A 24,499-nucleotide genomic window follows, 5' to 3' on the forward strand; every position below is an offset into this window, starting at 1 on the left:
CTCTAAGAGTGAAAAAAAATACTATATGGTAAAATTAATCTTCATACCTTCACTACAAAAAGAAGGAGGGGGCAACACAATCCCTTTGGCATCTGGGAGAAGCAGCAAAAGTTCAGAATGCCCAAGAGCAGTCATCAGTGGAGATGGCATCCAAATACTACATGCAGATGAAGGCACTAGTTAGATACCAATAGCTTACAAGCACTGCATCTTTTTAAAAAGATGTCGCTCATGAACACTTCATATATACAAGGCAGTATGCTTCAAATACTCATCTCACTGAAGTCTGACTAAGAGGTACATATAATTTTCCCCATTTTACAGCTGAAGAAACTGAGGGCAGTGACATTAAGTTGCTTATACCAGGTCACCCAGCAACTAAGTACTGACTGAGATCCAGCCAGGACAGTTGGACTGTAAGGCCATGCTCCCACCTAAGAGTCCTCCTTCTTTTTTTACCCCTCACAGAGTGAAGAGAGTTCATGCATCTCAGAATTAATATGGATTTTTTTCCTAGTGGCCATCAAAGACTCTAGCACTGACAACTAAAATATGACCTAAGAGGTTTATTTTCAATTTCCCTAAAATGTTACTGATCATTGAAAAGAGCCTTGGCTTTATCTTCTATACTTTCCAGTACCCTTCCCCAATCATTAACTCTAATCACACCATTTAAATTTCCAGACACAAGACCCTTGAGGACAGGAAAAGTATCCATCATCGTCTACCACTACTCTCAACACCTAATCACAGTGTCTGGCACATAGTAGGCTCTCAATACACCTTTGGTGGATGAATAATTGAAGGATCCAGGGCAGCCTTGTGAGCTAAAGGAAGCATGGCATAGTGGTAACACCTGTTTAATAGGGCTCCATTGACAACTGCTGGATTGAGATTGACTTATAGAGAACCAGTGGTCCAAAGAGACAAAATGAGAGCAGAGATGAACAACTGAAACTCCACTTAACTATCAAAGCCTTTGAAAACTCTTCACAGGAGAACTAATGGCTATCTCCCGAACCTAGGCATGACTCTCTCATACCTGGTTTTCTCCATGTTTCCCACATCATACTTACTTCCATTCTTAAATTGCATGTATTCATCTTTGTATCCCCAGCACCCCTTAATGCACCTACACATTCAATCTTTCTTTTTCTTCTACCCAGTGCCCTTAGCATTGACTACAGTTATGATTAGTTTAGAACCCTTTTTAATAATGGCCCTCCTTTATCTTAGTGTTTATCCACAATCAAGCCTCAACTCATGTTCTAAATTTATTTTCCACTATCTCTCCCTTGACCCATTTTAGTATCATCTAAAGAGAACTACCTGCTGATGTCCTGACAATCTTCTTTGCTCATGCAGTTCATTTTGCATCAAATGCCCTTTATTTTCATGCTTGAGCCCAGCTCAATTATCATTCCCTCCAGGAAGCCTTCACAAACTCATTCCAAATGGACGTAATTCTTTCCTCATCTTAATTCCCATATTATATATATATATTTTCTGTTGACATATATCACTTTACTCCATAAATTCAGATATTGTTTTATATTCCCTACTAGATGAGAAGTTCCCTCAAGGCAAATGCCACATATTATTCACTTCTGTATCTTTCACAGCAAGCAGCACAGAGTCTTCCACACAGTGGTGCTTTATAAGTTGAGTAAATAAATGAATGAACAAGAAGTTAAGTGCATCTTTGTTCTGTTATTCTTATGTCTTGAACCTGGCTTAATAGAAAGGTCATTAATCATAAATCATAAATCCTAGTTCAATTTTTCTCTGAAGTAGCCATGAATCTTGCCTAACCTCCATGGGTTCTAGTTTCCTTGTCTGAAAAAGGACATGAACTAGGGCTGCTCTCTGAGGCCAATCCTAACGTGTCAATATATTATATAGTACAAAATATGTAAAAAAATTCCAAGCAGAGGAAATACGATTCTCCTTACCCTTGGCCTAGGAACTCTCAGTGTTTTTTCAGAGCTCAACTCATCATCACTTTCACAGAGAAATTTCCCTGATGACCATGACTACATCAAATCTCTACATAACGTTCTCACAGCACTATAAATCTCCACTTTGCAGGACTTAAGATACTGATGATTTTTATTCATTTCTGTATTATTTAATTAAAGTCTATCCCCATTTATCCCCTCTATACTCATTAAAATGAATAAATGAGTGCAATCTGTCTTAGAATATGACATCTTACAAAGCAGAAGTATTTTTTTCAGTAGTTTTCTTTGTAACTTATATAACCATGTATATTTCAGCACTTAAATGCTCTCCAAAGATAATGGACAAAAGCAAGCTGACACAACTTCAGAGTTAATGTAGTTTTCAAAGCATCTAATTTGACATTTCATTAAAGATTATATATTCAAAGAATGTGGTCTCAGACATTTCTAACCATGAAATCTAAATTAAATTCTCTTTTGTTTTACTTCAGCTTTTTGCTATTTTTCTCTGTATTTTTCTCTATTTAAAATATATCTATAAACAACTCATTACATGTGTTTTCTCAGATCATTAGTTAAATAAAACATCAATTTAGAGATTCTATATGTGATACAGAAAGTAAACCTAAACCCCCTCTTATGAAGAGAAAAAAACAAAAATGTTTCTTTGTAAATAGCCACAATTTAATATTTGATTTTCAAATCAAAATATAAAAATTAAACATATTTAATTAGTAAATGAAGTATCAGTGAAATCATCTTTTATAAATGCAAATCTTTTATGTGAATAATAAGGAAAGACTACAACTTGTCATAAGGATACAGCTAATCAAAGCAGTAGGAAATAAACTTTGATATGCTTAACTTGATATAAACATTTGAAACTTAATGGTTTCTTTATCTCATTGATATATTTGAATTAACACAAACATAGTAGATTTAAAAAGCTGTAACACTTTATTCCTCACCAGGCCCATGTAAGCCATTATCGTTAGCACTATAATTATGAGTTAAAGGTATGATCTTTAGACATAAAGCCAAAGCTTTGTATCTTTTTTTCACGTGCTCCTTTCTACACACTTGGGGAGTATTCTTTTCCATAAAAAGGAGAAATTGACTGAAACTAGTAACCCATGACCTCTTCCTATCCAATAAAGTAGAAGTGGAAGTGCCAAATCCTTGAGAGTGATGTTCTCTCAAGGGACAACATAAGATGAGCTAAGCTCACTTCCTTCCACCTTAAAATAGCTCTTCACTTTTTAAATCATAAATATATGAAGAGTATAAACATGTGAAGAGTAAGCCTACAAGAAATAAAATTCTATTTGTGACAACATAATTCTGAGAGTCGCTAGATTATGCAAGGTCCTGAAAAACATATTCAGTCTATCAGATAAAGTCACATGCCCATTAAAACTCTTGAAACAGGCTACCCAAGGACATACGAAAATAAATACATAATAGAGCAGGGCTTATATTTTCAAACATCTTAGATGTTTTTTGAAAAATAATCACACCACTATTAAATAAGAATCCCTGTCTTAATTACCAGACTCAAGAAACGTCTAGGGTTATACAGACCAGCATTTCACCCTTGATGGCATGAACTATATTTATTCCAGGTCTGTATAAAATATCAGCAGCACTTGCATGATATGTTGCATGAATAAGTTCATCAACTAAAATAACTGTCCAGGGACACCTGGGTGCCTCAGTCAGTTAAGTGACCAACTCTTGGTTTCAGCTCAAGTCATGATCTCAGGATCCTGAGATGTGGAGCCCTGTCCACAGGCTCCTTGCTTAGCGGGGAGTCTACTTCTCTCCTTCTCACACTGCCTCTGCCTCTGCTCTGCCCCACTCATATGCATGCTCGTTGTCTCTTTCTAAAATGAATGAGTAAATCTTTAAAAAATAAATAAAATAACTGTCCAAAGAAAAAAGTATAAAATAAATATAAGCACAAATGATTGACATAAAAAAAAGACCGCTCATTATTTGGTTCCTTAACCAAAACCATTCTTCCAGATGTTATGTAGTTATCTGGCTTGATGGAATTTTTGTATGTCTGTGATTTTTTAATAATTAGGATATCTGGTACAGTGAGAGAGACAGGGGAATGACATATTATGGACTTGCCAATATAATCCTCAATGTATGGAGTTTCATTACATCCACACTAGCACAACACCATTGGGTCTAGGGTATCTCCTGAGATATGGGAATAACCTCATCACACTGATTTAGAAATTACTGAATTTCATAATTTTTCCTGAACAAAGTTGGGGGTTTCTTGTGGGGAGGGGGTTGTTTGTTTTGTTTTTTACAAAAGCAAAACTGGTAATGCTTTGTAGATGTTTTCTACAAGGAATTGGAATTTAAAAGAACATGAACTTTGTGAAGATGACATTCACATTTTGATATTTTAGCCATGTGAACAAAAGAAAACATACTGTAAGACTTGGGCAAACAAACAAAAGAAATACAACTGCCTTATAACATTCCTGCAGAAGTGAACTAAAAATACAATGTATACATTATCAAAAGTTTCCCATTGCTACTATTACTACTACTACTATTATTTCTATTATTTCTGTATTATATCCAGCCACATTCAGGGTCATACAGACCTGCAGCATAATACTATTAATTTTAAGAATGAAGTTGACTCTTAAAGAATCAAATGACTTGAATTTAAAAAATTAAAACAAAATGGATTCTGTCTCTCATTTTTTTCAACATGTTCCACTATCATCCTCCTATTGAGAATAAATATTAAGACATCCTACACGGACATGGCATTGCCTCATTAGCACAAACTAGATGTGACTGGCAGTAAGCAACTGGCCTTATAAACTACAACCAGAAAGGGCCACACACTTACTTTTTAAAACCAAAATTTCCACTTGACATTTACTATTTGGTTTAAAAAAAAATTAAGATTTTATTTATTTTTCATGAGACACAGAGAGGCAGAGACACAGGCAGAGGGAGAAGCAGGCTCCCTGCGGAAAGCTTGATGCAGAACTCGATCTCAGGACCACAGGATCATGACCTGAGCCAAAGGTAGACACTCAACCACTGAGCCACCCAGGTGCCCCTACTATTAACTTCAAAGTAAATAATTCTGCATCCTTTCAGAAAATAAGTACAAAGAAGAAACTGAATCACTGAACCTCTACCCCCAAAACCTAACAATAAATACAAAAAGGAAAAAGAATCAAAATGTGAGTCAGTCAAATGGAGGATGACAGGAACCACACTACAAATTTTGATAAGTGCCATCAGAGACAACAGTGTGAAGATTTATGATATCAACCTTCAGCTCCCTTCATTATTGTCAAGAAGCATTGTGGAGACGAGAAACTGAATCGAGAAAGTTCTGAAAATTCTTACTGATATCCCCCAATTAGGAATGAAGTAGAATCTAGGGGTTGAGATGCAACCCAAAGCAAAAGCCAGTAGGAATAGGAGGAGGGAAAAAAAAACATAAATACAACAAGCTGTGACTCAAAGGATGTGTCATTTTGCTGGTCACCATTTAGGTGGCAAGCTGCATACTCTCCATCACCTCAAAGAAGAAATAGGGGTTTATTTAAAAAGAAATCATGCTAAAACTATATAGTGAAGTCATGAGGCAAAACTATTGTGAAGTCCCTCCCCTCCATCCTTAAAAACACTTTACCCGGGCAGCCCGGGGGGCTCAGCGGTTTAGCAGCGCCTTCAGCCCAGGGTGTGATGCTGGAGACCCGGGATCAAGTCCCACGTCAGGCTCCCTGGATGGAATGGAGCCTGCTTCTCCCTCTGCCTCTGCCTTTGTCTGTGCCTCTGTGTCTCTCATGAATAAATAAAATATTTAAAATAAATAAATAAAAACAATTTACCCAAAAGCCACATGTTGAAGTGACATCAAAAAAAAAAAAAAAAAAAGACCCTCAAAATCCTCTCCAGCACATAACAATAAAATCATTGGCAAAAATAGTCAATAACAATTTTTGCAGAACTCTGAAAATTAACTGAAGGCTTGCAGTAATCCAGAGAGCATTTATTTCAGAAAAACAGCTGAATCATAGTAAGAACAATGAGCTTAATGGCATTTTAACTCGACCTGTTCTCATCCCTGGGTTTCCAGCTACACAGCAGCCTTGAAAATCAGTAGTCTGCAATCTCAGTGAAAAGCAGCAGGCTGGCAGCCACTAGAGGATACAGAATGGGGTTGGAACTTTCAAAGCCTCATTAACACAAAATGATCAGTGTTTGACCTATCTGCAAGACCCCATTTGGAAGGGTTCTTTTTTTACTAAGGCTTTTTTTTATTCCAGTATAGTTAATATACAGTGTTATATTGGTTTCAGGTGTACAAGATAGTGATTCAACAACTGTATACATTGCTCGGTGCTCCTCACGACAAGTGTACCCTTCCTGGAAGGCTTCTTTTTACCTGACCTGGCTCAGAGTTCTCTCAGTGTGAACAGCCTTGTCTCTGGGGGCATTTGTTAATTGTCAACATCACTGCTGATGGGTAACACTTGGGGTAAACAGAAGACTAAGCAAAAAGCTTACTTATCAAGGGAAATCTGGGGAATGAAATGCCCATAAGGAGCTTTGAAAGGCGCCAAAATATTCCTGGAAATCTAAAAGGCCCATGCACATGTATGGGGCTGTTTGCTTGTTCAGGGCTGTGCACGTGCTCAGAAATAGCTGAGAAGACCCTCGTTCTCAGCAGCTGTGACTGACCTTGAAGCTCTGTGCAAGTAGGAAGTGGAGAGGAAGGCAGAGCTGTCAACTGCCTGGCTGAGTGTAAAAGACACAGGTCCCAGCACACACATACCCCCTCAATAGAAACTTGGAAGACATACTGCTTCCGGGCATTTATGCAGATCTCTGTCCAATCATTAATTGATCATCAGTCTCTTCTCAACAGAGCAGACTTCAATGGTCACACACAACAAAGAATACAGACTTTACAGATTTAGTTCAGAAAAATCATTAGGCAAATAGCAACAACAAATCCCGAGAAAGGAGAAGGAGCTGATTCCCAGAGTTGCCACATAATTTTTTTCAAGTCCTCATACTATTCTTTATTTACATGTTTTTTAAGATTATATTTAGTTATTCATGACAGACACACAGAGACAGGCAGAGACACAGACAGAGGGAGAAGCAGGCTCAATGCAGGGAGCCCAATGTGGGACTCAATCCCGAGACTCTGGGATCAAGCCCTGAGCCAAAGGCAGGTGCTAAACCGCTGAGCCACCCAGGAGTCCTAATTTACATTTTTTAAAAAGATTTATTTATTTATGATAGAGAGAGAGAGAGAGGCAGAGACACAGGAGGAGGGAGAAGCAGGCTCCATGCCAGGAGCCTGACGTGGGACTCAATCCCGGGACTCCAGGATCATGCCCTGGACCAAAGGCAGGTGCTAAACCACTGAGCCACCCAGGGATCCCCCTAATTTACATTGTAACATGAAAATTTTCAAATACAGAGAAGAGCTGAAGAAATTTTATAATACCCATATATCCACTACCTAGATCTACAATTAACATTATACTGCATTTTTATCACCTACCTATCCATCCCTCTATCTACCCATCAGAACACCTCTTTTTCTCTTCATTTTTTACAGTGCATCTCAAAGTAAGTTGCAGATAGTCAGTATATGTCCCCCCAAATACTCTAGCATATGTATCATTGCTTAGAATTTAATATTTTTACAGTTTTTTCCCCTTAGGTAAAATTTCTATACAATGAAATGCACAAAATTTTACACAGAAATTTGTGCAACTTCTCTCAAGATACATAATATGACTTACCCAAAAAAAGTTCCCTCATACTCTTCTCAGTAAATCCCTCACCCTGTCCTATCCCAGCCCCCTAGAAGCAATCACTGTTCTGATTTTCCTACCTAGATCATCTTCACCTTTTCCAGACACAACAAATAAATCCAATAAATGGATTCATATATACTTCTTTATGTAAGGCTCCTCTCATTCAATACAATGATTTTTAGAACCATCCATACTATTTTCTAAAATATATTTAACATTAATTACCTACTTTATGAAAAGGACAATCAAGACAAGGCAGATACACATTGCAATAAAAAGGGGATTTAGGTAGTAAATGTCCAGAGACACACTGAATTCTAGAACTAAGATGATGTGGCCCCTTTTTTCAATGTGAATTCATCTTTCAGGGCATTAGCTGATAACTCCCCCATAAAACACATGGAATGTCCACTTTATTTAGCACATTAAAGTCGCCGGGTGCCACGCTATTGAGGTCATCAGAATTGTGAACTATGGCGGCTTTGTATCCTGCTCTTGGTGCTTTTAAAACCTCTACATCAAAATTACACAAAGTCTTCTAACTAACACAATGAAAGTGCCAGATGAATCGTCTTCAGTGGTGGAGGCCCTGTGGGTTCATAGGCATTCTCTGGTTTTGAGTTAATCAAAGAACCCCTTAAACTTTCAGCTGGAAGTCTATAACCAAATCTTACTGGAAGGTCATCAAATGTCTGAGATGCACTTTCAAAATTACATGCTAAAATGCCTGATTCTACAGGTAGTAGGTTTAAGAATACGAAGAGCTGGACAGTCAATATGCCACATATTTGTGTGGCCAACAGCATGAGCATGAGCATCACTACGAAGAGCAGCATCTTACTGTAAAATCACCAGACTAGCTGATGGAGCAAGGATAAACCTCATCCCTTCTGCATGGTGTCCAGGCTGAGATCCAGATGGGAAGGATGGAGACCCACTAATGCCTTAGATAGAGTCCTGGTTGCATTATTAGAGATGCAAGCAGACTGAAGGCTGAAAGCAAGTACCTAGTCACCCAGCAGGAAGCCATGCCGACATCAGCACCCTGGGCCTGACACGAGTCATCTCCAGGACTCAGCAAAAGTCAAACCCATGACATAATATTATATTAAATGTGCAATTTTCAACAAAAACAAAAAGGTACAAAATATGCAAAGAAACAAAATTTATGGCCATTAACAGGGAAAAGAGCAGTCTACAGAAACTGTTCCTGAGGATGACCAGACATTGGACTTACTTGACAGACTTTATTAGTTTCCCAAGGCTGCCATAACACATTATCATGAACCTGGTGGGTTTAAACAATGTAAATTTATTCTCATATAGTTCTGGAGCTCAGAAGCTGGAAATCTGAGGTGCTGGCATTCCCTCTAGAATCTCTAGGGAAGATTCCTTTCCTGGTCTCTTCCACCTTCTGATGATTGCCAGCATTCCTTGGCTTGAGGCTATCTCACTCTAATCCCTCCATCTTCACATTGCTTTCTCCTATTTTGTGTATCTCAAAACTTTCCCTCCCTATCTCTTAGAAAGATGCATGTGATTACATTTAGAGCCAACCCAGATAACCCATGATAATCTCCACTTCCCAAGATCCTTAAATTAATCACATATTTTACCATAAATTACTCCTCTACCATGTAAGGCAGACTCCGAGGATTAGGACATGAAATACATCATGGAAGCCACCACTCAGCCCACTACAAAAATTTTAAATCAGCTACATAAAATATCTTCAAGGAATGAAATGAAACCATGTGTTGTGAACTAAAGCATACGGGCAATGTCTCACCAAATAAAGAATATCAATAAATAAGGTGAAATTATAAAAAGAACCAAGCAGAAATTGGAGTTGAAAAGTACAATAATATAAATTAAAAATGCACTTAGAAGAGCTCACTAGCAGATTTGAGCTGATAGAAGAAAGTGAAGTTGAAGATAGGTCAATTCAGATTACCCAATCTGAGTAACAGAAAGAGAAAAGAATGAAAAAAAAATTTTAAAAACCCTCAGAGGCCTGTGGAACACAATCAAGTGTACCAATACAGGCATAATGGGAATCAAAAAGGAAAAGGAGGGGGAAGAGAGAGAGAAGAGAGAAAGAAAAGGAGATGGAAGAAGAGACAAAAAGAGATGATGAAAACAAGACAAATTTAAGGAATTAATAGCCAAAAATATCCTATATTTGATGAAAATGTTTTAAAAACCCACCTACACAGCCAAGAAGAGCTGTGAACTCCAAGTTGGATAAATCAAGCGTTCCACACCTAGACACATCATGATGAAACAATCAAAAGATAAAGACAGAGAATCTTGAATGTAGTAAGAGAGACAAGACTGATCACATGAAGAGATCCTAAGTAAGATTAACAGCTGGTTTCTCCTAAGAAACCATGGGGGCCAGAAGTTAGTGGGATGACCTGTGTGAAGTGCTAAAAGAAAGTAAAATGTCAACCCCAAGAATCCTATGTTGGGCAAAACTATCCTTCAAATATTAAAGACAACTTAAGATAAAAAATGAGAAAATTCATTGGAAACAAACTTGCCCACCGAAAAGCCTAAAGAGTTCTCCAAACTGAAATGACAGAACATTAGGCAGTAATTCAAAACCATATAAAGAAACAAGGAATACCGGGACACCTGGGTGGCTTAGCAGTTGAGCTCCTGCCTTTGGCCTAGGGTGTGATCCTAAAGTCCCGGGATTGAGTCCCATATCGGGCTCCCTGTGTGGAGCCTACTTCTCCCTCTGCCTGTGTCTCTGCCTGTCTCTCTCTCTCTCTCTCTCTCTCTCTCTCTCTGTGTGTGTGTGTGTGTGTGTGTGTGTGGGTGTGTGTCTTATGATAAATAAACAAAATTTTTAAAAAATAAACAAAATAAAATTAACAAGGAATACCAGTAAGTCAACTACATAAGCAAATATAAAAGGCGGTATAAATGTATCTTCATTTGTAACTCATTCTTTCTCCTGGTGTAAAAGGCATCTGGATACATAAAGCGATAATCATAAGCCCATGTTAATGGATATACAATTATATGCACAAAATTTGTATGAAAAACACAGCAAAATGAAGAGAAAATGGAGCTATAGAAACAAAGTTCTATATAATATTAAAATGAAGTGACTATAAATATATGAACTAGATTTTTTAAAGATTTTAAATATTTATTTGAGAGAGAGAGTACATGTGGAAGCTGGGGGAGGGGCAGAGAGAGAGGAACAAGCAGACTCTGCACTGAACATAGAACCCTCAGGGGGCTTGATCCCACGATCCTGAGATCATGACTCAAGACAAAACCAAGAGTCAATTGCCTAACTGGCTGAGCCACCACGGACCCCCTAAGCAAGATTTTACTGGTTCAAGTTAAAAAATATCCAAGGTATATTAAGTGAAAATTGCAAACAGCAGAACGCTATTTCTATTATAATCAAAATGGTTTAGATAACACTTAGATAGCTAGTTAACTATCTAGAAAAATAAATAAAACCAATGAAAAATACCATATAAAATTTCTAGAAATACATGTAAGAATGTATTAATAGTGATTAACTGAAAATGCAATTGGGGGAAGGAAAAGTTTTACTTTCGCTTTACAGCCTTTTCTATCATTTAAACTTTCTACCCGCAAAAATTTATTATATAATTTTTTAAAGAGTTAGTCAACATTCTACTTTAGCAGTATGAATTTTTCATCATATATATATATTTCATCATATATATCATGCATATATAGATCCCCTGTTGCTATTATACATTAAATTCTTGTTACAATACACACTGGAGAAACAGCTTACACATCCTCCATCTGACATGGGAATCTGGTACATTCTCTTATCAATACCCATGTATTTTTTCCAATTATATTCCAACTGTTTATTCATTTGCAAATACTTATGTGAGGATCCATTCTGTTCTGGAACTAGATTCTGAATCATAACCCCTGTCCTTACAAAATTTACATTCTCTGAGGATACTATGGAGTACATTACTCTGAGAGTATGGTACTACAAATATGTAAGTAGATAAAATAATTATAAATTAATTAATGCTGTGGTGAAAATTAACAAAATATAAAGACAGGAACAAAGGTGGAAGGAACTCAGTTTTTAGATAGGGCTTAGATAGGAAGATAGGAACTTACTTTTTAGATAAGTCAGAGATAATCTCTCAAAGAAGGGATAGTTGTGCTAATAGGTAAAGAACTTAAAGGGTAAAAACAAATCAGCTCCATCTGCTCCACTGAAGAAGAATATTACATGCAGGAAATAAAGCATGTGCAAGAGCCCTGAGGTGGAAAAGAAGCCCATGATTTCAAAATCCAAATATAGATATAAATACAGTTATACATAGGTAATTTCTCATAACCTTATTTCTCCTCTAAAGACTCAAAAGTTCTTCGGAAGAAAAGAAGCAACAAGCTCCCACAAAGTATCCAAACAAAAGGACTTGTCTTAATTAGGTATTCCAGGAAACAATCTTAGACATATGCAAAAAAACCCAAACAAAACAAAACCAAAAAACAAACCCTGATTGTATCTTCTCCTGACCCTTGAAAATTTTATCAATAAAACAACATGCTTCCAGTGTCCCATAAAAGTGTATTAGTAACATCAGCCAATGTTCAGAGCAATCCTCAGGACCTTACCTCACTTACCATGTTTCCTTTTCCAAGCTCAGAAGACAGCTTTGTGACCCTGTCTCCATTAGTGCTGTCCCAAGAAATTGGACCTATCTCAATGAAGCTTGAAATTTCAGGACCTCCCTTCCAAAAACTCAGCCTCATAGATTACAATATAATTCCTACTAACTAAAGGCTGCGGCCAACTTATCCAACCTAGATTTCATGGAAGAGGTGGGGCAGTTGGGGGATGTAGAGGGACAAATAGTATCTATAATCTGGTCCTTAACAACTTTCTACCAAAGTCCCCTGGATAAAAACCCAAGCTCCAGGCCAAATGCAATTCCTCTCTATGATCCCCCTCACATTTTCCTCCATGTTCTTGTTCATGGATTCATTTAACTCAGGACTGTGTATTCAAAGAATCCAGTTAAAGGACCACTCATGCAGTTTGTGACATTCCTTAGTTCCACATGTCTAGATTTTGCCCTTCCTATAAGGCTGTCAGGCATAGCCTCTCCCATAAAATGTGTGCTGATTCCCTTAATATGGACTAATACTTTGCCTCTCTCTCCACTTGATAGAAAGAAAAAGTAAAGAATATGAAGCCAGAAGACTTGAATTAATAAACTCACTTGCTCGGGATGCCTGAGTGGCTCAGCAGTTAAGTGTCTGCCTTCAGCCCAGGGCGTGATCCTGGAGTCCCAGATTCAAGTCCCACATCAGGCTCCCTGCATGGAGCCTGCTTCATCCTCTGCCTATGTCTCCGCCTCTCTCATGAATAGGTAAATAAATCTTTAAAAAAAAATAAACTCACTTGCTCACCTATAATTTAAGGCAATTATCTCTGACCCTCAATTTCCTCATGTGCAAAATAAGGTAACAACCCCCACCTCAACCTCTTCTCTTTGATCACTTTGAAGGTTGAATCAGAAAATACATCCAAAAATCACCATATAAACATTAATTCAAACTGTAATTGCTGAATTTCTCCATTCTCAGGCCAGAAATAGCTTTTGTTCAGGGCTAGATTAATATCCTTCTTTATCCTTCTTTCCTGAATCTTTCCCTGTATAAATACTTGCCCTACAAAGTACTCGACACATTTTATTAATGCTTTGTCTTATGGTTTATACAGTAGCTCCGTTCATTTCTAATGTAACTCAGATGCTTCACTCAGAACTTCAAGTCCTACTTCACAACAAAAAATAATTTTTTTTAAATGTACCAGAACATTTTTGTATTTGACCAGATACAAAAGGAAACCTGGATATATATACCAATAAACTGCAGACCAGAAAAGGAAAATTAATATAACTATTTTGTACCTACCTATGTGAACTCCTTGATAATGAATTCAACTTCCACATACTTCTTATCTACAGAATATTTGAAACATCCTCACAGATTTCTATTACTCCTGTCATTGACTCATTCCTATTAAAACTCAGCTATCTTGCCAAAACCCCTGAAAATACTTTTCAAAAGTGATTTGTCACAAACAGAATGAATCAATCATAGATAACTCACTTGTCTGTTTCTGCTGTTATTTACAAAAATAAATTTGCATTCGACTTCCAATATCAAGGACAATCAGTAATACACACATATAGACAGACATCCACAGACACTCAGTATCTTCCTAATTTAAATTTGAGGACTTCCTTGTATTAATACATGCTCTCCCAATGAGCAATTCTCACATCCAAAATTAATATCCTCAGATTTTGAGGGTATTATAAACTTAAAAGTCATTTTAAAATCTCATAATGCTCTTCAGGGTTAAAATCTATAAAACTTTAGGGTTATCTTTCACTGATCTAGTAAATTCTTAACAATTCTAAATACCTGTTATTTCTAGAATCATTTAACTTCTCCATACAAAGTAAAAAGAGACAAAAATGTGACTTTCTAACTTCAAATCACATCATCTAAGAATTCACAATATCACAGTTTTACTCCTTTGGGTTTCACTTATAGTATTTTCAACTATGAATGCTCTGAAATTGTTTAGTAATAATTACTGCTATGACATACATACAATTACACCACATGATGTGAATTTTATAAACAGTATAAATGTTTATTTTTAGAGTTGGCTTTTGCAAACTAATAATCCTTTCTGTCTTTATAAATTTGTGCTACAACTTATTTTTATGAAAAATCAATATGGATTTGAGATTACAAATTCTTAGAGGACAGCATACCTAGGTCACTTGCATTGAATCTTTCACACTTATTTGATTAATGATGTATCTGCTCCTTATAGTTACATTTATTGCTGTGTTTTACAACAAATAGTACCTTTTCTTGTAAATAAGCATTCTTCATGGAATATCCTTTTTTCTTAGAAACCATTCCCTACAATCTTTAAGTTTCTCTTTCAAAATTTATATAGATGTTGGTTTAGTTGCCTGAATAATTTTACAGGTTTTTTTCCATTGACATCAAAAATTAATTCTGTTAAGAATGAAAATAACATTTGAATGGTGTTTTTCAGTTGAGAAAAATCTATATCCATCAAACATATATGTACCAGAAAAATCAGAAAAAGCAAAACTATGAAAGATATCCCATACAAATGGTAAATAATGTAGAAAAAGCTCTTAAAATCAGATTAATGTATTTGGTGTGGAAATAAGACAAAAATACAAAAGGAATTAACCATTCAGTATATTCCAACAGCCAATTTTATTAATCAATTGCACAGTGCTTTGGAACACTAATTAATTAAAGATGTAAGGTCTATGATCTGCAGTACATTTTGCAATGGCCTCATTGTCTTCAAAATTCCAGATGACTAATAAGAAAGAAATAGACACCTGACAGATGATGTTAACAAAAACTGTCTCCATGTGAATCTGCCAGCTTTTCAACTCTTATTCCACTGCTGGACTTATAAGAAAACAGGAAGATACTCAGAAAAATAAAATTCAAAAACAAAACTTAAAAAAAAAAACCCTCAAGCCAGTAAGACCATGTCAAAAACACACACACAACCCTGGATCTCATTTGAAGCATGTTACATAATCCTGATTTAAAAAAAAAAAACACACTGTACCCTTCAACCTATACTATTTTTAACACACACACACACACACATATATATACACCCTCAAGCAAATAATTACATTTCCTGTTTATTTAAAAGAATTAAAAAGAATTTCCTGTGAACATGATTTTTAAATTAGGGAGGAGAAAATCAAAAAAGATTCTTTTCTTCCCATACCTCAGGAAATAAAATGGAAGTTTTGTTAATAATCTTTTTGAATATAAGTACAATGCTGAAAGTTATCGCTGAGCAGTGATGATTAAGGTACTAAGAAACAATACCAAAAGTCTAATAAGAAAATATCTTCTAAAAATATTAAATTTAATGTATTTCTGGTGCATAGTTGAGACTTCTTGGTAATGTTTTTAAACAATGTGTAATATTTTGCCAAGTTCCCAAACATACTCAGTTAGTAGGAGAAAACAAAATATAATGAATTCATTATCTACATTTTAAAAACTATTTTAGAAACTTGAAGTGCCTAGGAAATCATGCCTTGCCTTCATCTGACCCCACACCTGCATTCCTGAAGCTTAATAACTGACTTTTTTTGTACAGTAACCTTTCCTTCTCTTTCCTCATTGGCATCACTGCTTACTGCCTATGCGCTCACAAGCTGTAGGAGAAATCAAAATAACAAGTCAAAGCAGTAAATGCAATGAGAAAGAGAGAGAGAGAGAGACAATGCAAATTGAATAAGTCACGCTGAGAACTTGGTCAAAATGGATTCTTCTTTTCTGGCATTCGTTAGGAATGTTCATAATAATAAAACAATTAGCACAGAAGAAACATTTATGGTCTTTTGAGTTGGGACTATCTAGCTCTGTGCCACTTGTTACAAAAGTCTCTGGGCAAGTCATGTCACTTCTCTGAGCATCAGTTTATCCATCTGTAAAACAATAGTAATGATATATGTTGCACAATGTTATTCAGAGTTACTTAAGACGAAGTCTTTAACACAAGACAGATGCTTGATAAATTAAAACTGAGCTTGTTATTTGTTGGTTTAAAGCAAGTTGGGTTCACATTTTTGCACAGATGCAAGTTATAGCTGAGGCCCTTTATAAAAACACTGTTTTCTTATGAAAAATATTCATGTTGTAGAGATGTTTAGAAAACACTGAGAAGCAAAAGAAAAAATGAAAATCACCCCAAATTTTAAAACTGAGATAACCGCAGCTAACCTTTAGGTATATCCCCACCTCCTTGGTCCACATCTCTCTTTCTCTTTCTGATTTTACCCTCTATACCCATCCTAACATGGTGAAAAGAACCCCTGCAGGTGAGGATCCCTAGGTAGATTTCTTCCTGTAGCCCCAGCTACATATAAAGCAAGCATTACTTCATACAGAGGGAAAAATTACTCTTGATCCTTTAGGTTGGGCAGAATTAGAAGAAATATATACGTAGCGAGGAGCAGCTAGGGTTCAAAGCCCCATAAATCTTCCATTAAGAGGAATTTACATTTTGAAAAGGTCTCCAGATGATTCTGAAAATCCGCAAATTGGGGGATCCATACCTTATAGGAAAATGGAGTTTCTTCAATATTGTAACTGCCTACTTCTGGGTAGTGGTAAATTAGAATCAATATTAACATCAACTATAGATATGTAGCCAATGAATATACTCTGTCCTTCAAGTCTGAACTTCCAACAACTGCAGACAAAGGTGACAACTCTATGCCATCAAAACATCAGCTCAGTGGAAGAAAAGCATCCAGTCAAGAGAGAATAAGAAAGAACACAGAACTCAGAATACAAGCAGTCAAGGACAACAGATCCATTCACTTATTTATTCATTCATTTTTCTCAAGACAATATTATACTGAGAATCTATGTGCCAATGTGCTATATGAGGGGAATACAAGAATAAGCCAAAGAGATCCAGCCCTTGCCCTTACTGTATTTATGATCCATTAAGACAGTTAATAAATATTACACAAATAGTCACAAAAAATTATACATATATAAAGTCTCATAAAGGGAAATTTGACTCAGTAGGCAGGGGCAGGAAGCAGGAGAATGTGGTCAAGGAAGATTTCCTAAGGAGGTGACTAAATGATTAGTAGAAGTTTATGAGGCAAAGAGAGGAGGCAGCAATGTTCCAGGGAGATGGGAAAAAAATGCCAAGAAGAAAGGCCTTAGAGGCTGAAAGAAAAGTGACTCACGTGAAGAAACGAAAGCAAGCAGTTTACATTGAGTACAGTAAAGATGGAAGAGAATGGCGGGAGGTGAGTGTGGGCAGGGAAGCAAGGACAGATCATGCAAGCCAGGAAGGCCAAGTTAAAAGCTGGGTCTTTGGGACACCTGGGTGGCTCAGTGGGTTAAGAGTCAACCTTTGTCTCAGGTTAGGATCTTAGGGTCCTGGGATCAAGCCCCAAGTCGGGCTCCCTGCTAAGTGGAGCGTCTGCTTCTCCCTCTCCCTCTGCTGCTCCCTCTACCTGTGCTCTTTCACACATTCTCTCTCTGTCAAATAAGTACAATCTTAAATAAATAAATAAACCTAGATCTTCAATGCTTTTGAGGCAAGAGTGAAATGGAAAGAAGGAAACAATGAGAATCTGCAGTATTCTGAGGGATGATGGACCAGAGTAGTGGCAGCAGAGATGGAGGTAAGTGGATGTAACAGGAGAAATCTAAGAGACATTGAAAATAAATATCTTTGCCTTAGTTAAATCTTATACTCTTAAGGAAGTAAAATAACAATTTTGGCGTTTTTCTAAATGAGAGAGAGTATATTGGGCAGGCAGAGGGAGAAGGAGAGAGAGAATTTTAAGCAGAGCCAGTCCCAGGGCTCAAGCTTATGACCCTGAGATCATGATCTGAGCCAAAATCAAGAGGTCTACACTTAACAGACTGAGCCACCCAGTCTGTTAAGATGGAAAAGACTGAAATCTCTTAATAACGGATTTTTAATAATCCATTATTTTTAAAATGCAGGTTTCTAAAATAAGGGATATTTTTGTTATTGTTTAGTAAATATCTTTTAGTAAATAGTAAAAAAAAATGTTTTTTAATGGATCTTTTAAAAGGTTGTTTTTTTTTTATTTGAGACAGAGAGAGCAAGAGCACAAGTGGAGGGAGGGGCAAATTGAGAGGGAAAAGGTGAAGCAGGCTCCCCATAGGGCAGGGAACCCAATGCTGGGCTCAATCCCAGGACCCCAGGATCATAACCTAAGCCAAAGGCAGACATTTAAACAACTGAGCCACCCAGGTGGCCATAAATGGGTTGGATTTTTATTGTTTACATTTTACTTGGTAATTTTTAAAACTAGAACTTTTTTATATACTATTAGATTAAATCATATTTTATAAATAAAATGACTAAAAGCAAATTCTTATCCTATTACATAGGTCAAAACTATATTTTATTCTGGAGTTAGGTAGTAGTAATAGTTATATGAGCTTGTGAATATACTAAAAAAAACACTGAATTGTACATTTTAAAAGAATTTTATGGTATATGAATTATATCTCAATTTTTAAAAACTATATTATTGCTTCCAGACTTAATGCTTCCACTTTAACTTTCCTCCAATGTTGGATGCAATCATTAATACAGCTATACAATACTACAACAGAAATGATACCTACACACACACACACACACACACACACACACACTGAGGCCAGATAAATGTGTGATTGCCTTTGCCAAGCTCTCTTCTCTAGCATGCAGACTTAGTACCTGAGTCTTTAACCATAGCAGTCACTTCCATCCTATTCATCCCAGCAAGGATACTTTAGTTAGCAGTGATGGAGACCAAGGAGGATTATGATGATTGATTAGTTGGCTGGGTGGTGCTTGAACTCACTTATCTGAATCAAGCACATATGATGCAGTTACACCTGATGTCCCCAAAGAGTATTGTTTCCTTGGACTCTGAATCAGCTCACCTGTCTCACTTTCCTCTCTAACCTGCCTCTTAAGCGTTATGGTCCTCCATATTCTTAACTTTGATCTCTTCTCACTCTATGCCAGAGCTTCTCAAACCATGACCCAGGTCACTGTGGAACAATTAACTCAGAATCTCTAGGGAAAGGTCTCAGGCATTAGAATTTTTTTAAAGTTCCCCCAAAAATAGCCACTGTGTAGTCAGGAAAGAAAACTACTGCTCTTCATCCCCTCCCTGGATAATCTCATCCATTCAGTCACTTTAATTAGCATCTTTATGCCAATGACACAAATCTATCTCCCGTTCCCACCACCTTCGTCATTCAAAATAAAAGACTGCTAAACAACAAAAACAAAATTTGGCTTTTTAAATTAACACACAATTTAAAAGTATGCTGAAGTTTAAGTAACTTCTTTCTAGATTTTTCTAATTTTCTATCTTTTTTGAGGTGTGAGGTGCCTGTGCTTAGCTAGTATCCCCAAAAACTGCCTAGAATGCCTGTAGGGAAATCAGGTACATGCTAGAATTTTCCTTTTCTTTCCTGAGTTTCCTTTCCTAAACTACAGACACTGGGGCAGGGGACCTTTCCATCTAAAGATCTCATAAGCATGAAAAAAAATCAATATGTCTAAAAAGAACTCATCATTTTCCCCATTTCTCCAGACAGAACCTGCTTTTCCTCCATGTTTCATATCTCAATGAATGTTACCAACATCCACCCAGAGGCTGAAGTAAAAAAAGTTGGGAATCATGATTAAATCATCCGTCTTTCGTGTATTCTCACCTTCAATTAGAGACCAAGTAATATCACTTCTAACTCTTTAGCAGGCCTTGTACCCATTTGCTTTCTCTCCACTTCCTCTTCTCTGGAGTACTGCAACAGCCTCTTGACTGATCTTCTTACCCACAGTCTTCACTTGCTCTGCACTACCACGAAAATTGTATTTCTAAACACAAATGCCTTTGCATACTTAAAACCTTTCAGAGGCTCCTTCCTACCCTTAGGATAGTGTTCCCCTTTCATAACATGGTTTACAAGGCTCTTACCAACCTCTCCAGATGTTTTCACTGCTCCCTCTGCTGCTGGTCCAATGCCCTCATCACTACTCCACCTCGCTTCAGATTTCCTCTTCTAGGAAATCTCTTGTCTCTCAAAACCGGATTAGGTGCCCCTTTCATTCACACCCATATCATTCATGCCCTTACTCTGTTATTGCATCAATCACTAACTTGATTGTCTTTGAGCTTCTGAGGAGCAGAGACAATGTCATATTCTTCACTGTTGCCCACTGCTTGTCACACTGTAGGTGCTCAGTATTGTTGAAATAATTAATTACTTAATTAATAAGAGCCCTTAGTATCCCTTCTTGCAAATCTCATTAACAAAATGTGCATTCATCCTCTTCGAGCAAAGTTAGAATACAAGAAAACCAGTAGTTAAAAAAAAATCTTGAACACACATGTACAGCAGACCCCTGGGGTACCCTGTGGATATTAAAAGGCTGTAGTTCATTTATCCAACATTTGTGAGCAGTTACTGTTTAACTCTGCCCATAATGACCCTGTAATATGCAGTGTCAACAGTCACCTAGTCATCTCAAATTAAGAAATATTAAAATACGAAACCTGTCATTTAATATAAATAATAGCTACCATTACCATTCTCTATGCACTGTGCTCAGCAGTTGACACATAATGTCTCATTTAATCTCCACAATCAAGCTCTAAAGTAGATCATATTACAACTTCTCAGAATAAACCAAGGCTCCGGAAGGGTAAGCACCTTGCCTACAGAACACAGGATGTGAAAAAGCCAGTATACCAATCCTCCTCTTATATACCCTTATAAGCAGGAAAAAAATTAACAACAACAAATAAATGAACAGGAAACCTGTACTTACATACCATGTCATGTTTAATTATGCTCCAGTAACAGAACACAAAGTTAAGGTTGCAGGCTTTATAAAATAGCGAATATCCATAGAATGCAGCCCCATGCCAAAGCTTAAGAACTGAATGAGTTCTTCACCTGCACGTGATCTAAATGAGTTTGAAATATAGCATATAGTACACCTTTGGCTGACAGTCACAGTTATCTGTATCCTGGAGTAAACCACATTCCTGAAAGCACACATTAATTGTGGAGGGGAAACTTTATTTAAATAGTCTAGCATATTGGAATCCCTGGGTGGCTCAGCGGTTGAGCATCTGCCTTTGGTTCAGGGCATGATCCTGGGGTTCACGGATCGAGTCCCACATTGGGTTCCCTGCAAGGAGCCTGCTTCTCCCTCTGCCTATGTCTCTGCCTCTTTCTTTGTTGTCTCTTATGAATAAATAAATAAAATCTTTTATAAATAAATAAATAAATAGATAGATAAATAAATAAATAAATAAATAAATAAATAAATAAATAAATAAATGGTCTAGCATAGTAAATAGCTAAAATACACTGAGTTCATCCTCCTAGAAAATGCAAGTAGCTTCTAGCCTCTTTGGCTTGAAATTCTTTCCTTGTCGAAAATTCTTTCATTTTCTCTACATAACTCGTTTTAATTGAAATATAACTGACATGCAGCATATTAGTTCAAGTGTGCAGTATAATGATTCCACATTTTCATACACTATGAAATGATCACCACAGTAAGTCTAACAACCATCGGTCCCATACAAAGTTACAAGACAATTTCTGCGTGTGTGCAGAGGGCTTTTAAGATTTACTTTCTTAGCAACTTTCAACATTACAATATAATATTATTGATGATAGCTTCCATGCTATATATCACATCTCCATAACTTATTTATAACTAGAAATTTGTACCCTTGATTCCCTTCAACGATTTCATCCATCCCCCACACTCTCCCCTCTGCCAACCACCAATTTATTCTTTGTATCTATGAGTTATGTCTTGCTTTATTTGTTCATTTGTTTTGATTGTTTTTTAGATTCCATATATAAGTGAAATCGTATGGTATATATCTTTCTCTGTCTGACTTACTTCACTTAGCATAATATTCTCAAGGTCTATCCACACTGTCACAAATGGCAACATTTCAGTCTTTTTCATGACTGAGTAATATTCTAGTCTGTGTGTGTGTGTGTGTGTGTGTGTGTGTGTGTGTGTGTATCCATATCTTTGTCCATTTATCCATCAATGGAGACTCCGTTTGTTTCCGTACCTTGGCTATAGTAAACAATGCTTCAATAAACATAAGGACGCATTTATCTTTTCAAATTTGTGTTTCTGTTTTCCTCGGATAAATACCCAGAAGAACTGCTGGATCATATGGTAGTTCTATTTTTAATTTTTTTTTAAGAACTTCCATACTGTTTTCCATAGTGGCTGCACCAGTTTTTATTCCCACCAACAGTGTATGTGGGTTGCCTTTTCTCCATATCCTCACCAACATTTGTTGTATCTTGTCTTTTTGAAAAGAGCCAGACTGACGGGTGTGAAGTGATATCTCATGGTGGTTTTGTTTCTTATTTCCCTGATGACTGGTGACGTTGAGCATCCTTTCATGTGTCTGCTGGCCATCTGGGTGTCTTCTTTGGAAAAATGTCTACTTAGATCCTCCACTCATTTTTTTAATTGACAGATTTGTTTTGTTTTGTTGGTTTTTATTTTTGTATTGACCTACATGAGTTCTTTACATATTTTTAGATGTTAACCCCTAATCAGATATATGATTTGCAAATATCTTATCTCATTCAGTAGGTTGCCTTTTTATTCTGTTGGTGGTTTCCTTCATGTGCAGAAAGATTTTAGTTTGATGGCATCCCATTTGTTTAGGTTTGCTTTTGTCACCACTCCCTTTGTAGTCAGATTCAAAATAGAATCACCAAGAGCAACGTCAAGGAGCTTACCACCTATGTTCTCTTATAGGAGTTTTATGGTTTCTGGTCTTAACGTTCAAGTCTTTAATCCATTTTGAGTTAATTTTTGTGTATGGTGTAAGCCAGTGGTCCAGTTACATTCTTTTGCATGTAGCTGTCCAGTTTTCCAAGAATCATATTTTGAAGAAACTGTCCTTTCCTCGCTGTCTATTCTTGCCTCCTTTGTCATAAATTAATTGACCATATATGTTTCAGTTTATTTCTGGTCTCTTTATTCTGTCCCATTGATCTCTATATCTACTTCTATACCAATATCACAGTGTTTTTATTACTAAATTTCATAATATTGTATTAAATCCAAGAGTGTGATACCTCCAGTTTCATTCTTCTTTCTTATAAGTATTTTCGCTATTCGGGATCTTTCGTGAGTCCATACAAAGTTCAGGATTGCTTGTTCTAGTTCTGTGTAAAATGCCACTACAATTTTGATAGAGTCTGCATAATATTTTTAAGGGATTTGGTTAACACCAAAAGGTAAAGAGTCTTATTGAAATAGACTAAAGAGTGTTTAGCTTACCTGCTACACCTTCCCCACACCTCAATTACCTGAAATACTTGATCCTATATATTGTATATGATATATAATAAACCATTCACTCATCCAACAGACTTATTATAGGGTTTTTTTATGCTAGAAATTGTCTATCATTTACTTACTCAGAAAACACTTACTGAACATCTATGTGCTGGAGATTTAATGCTAAACAAGATGGTCATGTTTTCCTAACTTTGTATGCCAACTCTTAAGCAATGCCTAAGTATTTGTATTTTTCAGTGTCTCTGATATTCTAGGGACCCAAGATAATCAGTAGAATCAGCAGTCAGCAAACAAGAGCCTAAAAGCCAAACCTAGCATAGTGCTCATTTTTGTTCAATCCACAAACTAAAAATTACCTTTACATATTTAAATGGTTAAAAAAAATCAGAAAAGGGGTACCTGGGTGGCTCAGTGACTGAGTGTCTGACTTTGGCCCAGGTCATGATCTCAGGGTCCTGGGATCATGATCCCAGGGTTCTGGGATCGAGTCCTTCTCCTTCTGCCTATATTTCTGCCTCTGTGTGTGTGTGTGTGTGTGTGTGTGTGTGTGTATGTGTGTGTCTCGTGGATAAATAAATAGAATCTTTTAAAAAAAATCAAAAGAAAAATATTTCATGATAGATAAAAATTATATGAAATTCCAATTTCAATGTTCATAAATAAATTTTTATTAGAACACAGCCATGCTTATCTGTTCACATCTATGGTTGCTGTTG

At 36.6% G+C, this 24,499-nt stretch overlaps 1 protein-coding gene and 1 pseudogene across 2 annotated transcripts in view; both read right to left on the minus strand.

The window, feature by feature from the left end:
- Positions 1 to 24,499, minus strand: part of SUGCT (succinyl-CoA:glutarate-CoA transferase) — a 714,309-nt gene that overhangs the window by 482,583 nt on the left and 207,227 nt on the right. The gene's annotated exons all lie outside the window — the stretch shown is intronic.
- Positions 8,015 to 8,625, minus strand: LOC102156920 (annotated as a pseudogene).

The sequence above is a fragment of the Canis lupus genome, chromosome 18 (genome assembly GCF_011100685.1).
Source record: "Canis lupus familiaris isolate Mischka breed German Shepherd chromosome 18, alternate assembly UU_Cfam_GSD_1.0, whole genome shotgun sequence".
NCBI classification, from domain to species: Eukaryota; Metazoa; Chordata; class Mammalia; order Carnivora; family Canidae; genus Canis; species Canis lupus.